Source organism: Galeopterus variegatus, unplaced genomic scaffold (genome assembly GCF_000696425.1).
Source record: "Galeopterus variegatus unplaced genomic scaffold, G_variegatus-3.0.2 Scaffold752, whole genome shotgun sequence".
In the NCBI taxonomy this organism is placed as follows: domain Eukaryota; kingdom Metazoa; phylum Chordata; class Mammalia; order Dermoptera; family Cynocephalidae; genus Galeopterus; species Galeopterus variegatus.
In genome coordinates, this window is record NW_007726863.1 from 477333 (window position 1) to 480510 (window position 3178).

Sequence of the window (3178 nt, forward strand, 5' to 3'; positions counted from 1 at the left end):
GACCCGCCCGCGCCCCGGCCGAGGCCCCGCCCCCCACGTAACGGCCCCGCCCACAACAGGCCCGCGCTGCCGAGCGCCGAGCGCACTGCTGGGCGGGGCCTCTTCCCGGGTTCGCGGCGCCGCCCAGCGGCCACCTGGGCGAACGACAGCCGGGTCGCGCTCGGACGCAAGGCTGGGTGGGGTGTGTCCGCGGGGGTGCAGCGGCTTCCACGCCCCACACTCCCAGGCCCGAGATGGGCCTCCCTCGGCAGCCCGCTCCTCGAGTGCCAAGGAGACTCTGGGCACGGCCTGTTTCTCCCCCTTCCTCACCACCGCTCGGCGTGGGAGGGGTATTCTCGACCATTTTACAGATGTAGAAACTGAGGTTTACGTGGCTGCCCTCTCCTCCAATCCGGTCTCCACGCAGCACTGAGTTTTCAAACCTATCCTTTTCTCTGTATGTTATTCTTAAATAAAATGTTTTTTAGAAGTATGGTGTTAAATCTCTCCTGTGCTTAAACCCTTGCGTTGGTGTTGCATTGTAGTTAGAATAAAATCTGTACCCTTGACTAAGGCCCACGAAGCTCTGAATGCTCTGGTGCCTGTCTACCTTTCTAACCTCATCGGGTCCCTCCCTGCCCCTTCTCACTCCGCTCAGCCACCTTCGCCTTCTTCCGGTCTTCACAGACCAAGCTCATTACCACCTGAGGACTTTGCGCATGCTGTTCCTTATGCCTGGAACGCACTTAACCTTGCTCCTCTCACAGCTGGCTCCTGTCGTCATCTGTGTCCCTGGTCAAATGTCACTTCTCAAAGAGGCCATCCCTGACTCTGCAATCTAAAGCCAGTTTTGCATCAAACAGTATTTACCTGAAATTATCCTATTTTACACTGTTTTTATTCACCACCATTATCTACAGTGCTCAGAACAGTGTGTGGCACTAAGTAGATGATCAATAAATATTTGTGGCAGGAATGAAGGAGTGGTTTGCTACAGTCCCTAATGCTTGCAAGTGGTGGGATTTGCACCCAGGTCCACTCAGCTCCAGAGTACTGTCCTCCTCCACCCCCACCCCTTCCACACTTCATTTCATGACCTCATGTAGAGTTGAGTCGATTCTACTTCTCAGTTTGTGACACATCATCACGGTGAACAAGGCCCCTCTTGAGATGTATTAATTCATTTTCTCTCCTTCACTTTCCATCTTCCCTCCTCTTCCCTCCCTTCCATCAGACCCCATGTCAGTGTGCTTAGCCGCTTTCCTTGAATCCTGCCTGGCCTTGTATCGCACATGGCATTGTCTCCTATGTGGATGTATTTGCAATTTACAAACATGGTGTCATGTACAAAACTTATTTTGTAGTTTACATTTTGACATTTTTCCATTTGACACTAACGTTCCCACAGCATCTTGTTTGTTGTTTCCACTGGCTACATGCATGTTTTAACATGTTGGGCTTCCAGCAGTTTTATTATCCACCTCACCCCCCCAGTAATGCACACTCAGGTTGACCTCGGTGCCCCCAACACATACATCACTGCCGTGAACATCCTCCTTCTGAACTGTGAAGAATCTTTCCTGGAGGAGGACTTCCAGGCTATAGAGCAAGTGTACCCATGATCTTGCAAAGTACCACAGATGCTCTCCTGAGTGGCTGCAAGAGTTGACATGCCCACCTCGGGGCTTCTGATTTTCTCTCAGCACTTGGTATCATCCAGCTTTCTAACAGCTTGCCCATCTGATGAATCTGAAGTGGTGCCTCATTTTCATCTGGGTTCTGTGATGACTGGAGAGTCTGAAAAGCTCTTCAGGCACTTGTCAGCCACTGGGGTTCCCTCTTCTGTGAATTGCTATACTTATTAGTAAAATAGCTGTATACTTTTCTTACCTTGTGGTGTACTTACCTGGTTCAAAAATCAAGATTAAACTAGCCTCATGTTGGTCAGCTTTCCTTCTTTTTCTATTTTCTGGAACAATCTGTATAAGATACAGACTATTGTTGCTTCAAAATTTGGAAAAACTTGCCTGCAAACTTGCCTGTGTTGCTAAAAAACAAAAACAAACAAGCACCTTTCTCCTTTACTCAGAGGTCCTGTGCCTCTCAGAGGACTTCTTGTTGGAAAATTAACCAGAAGGGCCTGGACCGTGGCTCACTCGGGAGAGTGTGGTGCTGATAACACCAAGGCCACGGGTTCGGATCCCATATAGGGATGGCCGGTTGGCTCACTGGCTGAGCGTGGTGCTGACAACACCAAGTCAAGGGTTAAGATCCCCTTACCGGTCATCTTCTAAAAAAAAAAAAGAAAAGAAAAGAAAAGAAAATTAACCAGAATAAATATGTGAAGCACTTGGCACCTGGGTCACGTGAGGACAACAATCCTTCATAGTTACTAGGATGGGATCAGGACAGTGCAGAGGTCCCATGACATTTCCCTTACTGGGTTCCCTAAACCTTGAAAGTGGGAGAAGACTCTTAAAGCTGTAGTTTACAGCTAGTTTCCAGAGGCGAAGAGAAAGGTTTTGGTCCCCAGGGTACCTCATTTGTAGCAATCACCTGCTCCGTAATATTAATTAGGAACCTACTGTGTGCCACAAACCGTGGATTCGGTGGTGACGACAGACTCATGCCCGACTCCACACGGGGCTCTCGGTCTCCTGGGGAGCTTATGGTTCCCACAGCGACACTGACACCCTCCCTCTCCTTCTCCTTCTCCTCGGGACTCCTTTTTTTAAAAGAGAAAAACCCAGGATACAAAAGTCCCTACAATTATACTAGATACGAAAAAGAAGCCAGAAGAGAATACACAAAAATAACAGTTTTGGGGTGTGGCACTGCGTGTGGGCTTTTTTTTTTCTCTCGTTTTCCTAACTGTAATGCTGTTACATCTACAACTTCTTTTAGTTTTTGGCGGCTGGCCGGTACGGGGTTCCGACCCTTGACCTTGGTGTCACATCTACAACTTTAAGGGCCACGGTCCAGATTACTTCAATGACAACTGCTGGGGACGGTCCCGCCCGCCTTCCTGGCAGACCCAGGCCCCGCCCCTCTGACAGGCTCGGGTCCCGCCCTCAGACATTCTCAGGCCCCGCCCCTCTGACAGGCTCGGGTACCGCCCTCAGACATTCTCAGGCCCCGCCCCTGGGCGGACCCATGCGATGGGCCGCGCGCAGAGAACCAATCACCATCCACTTCCACG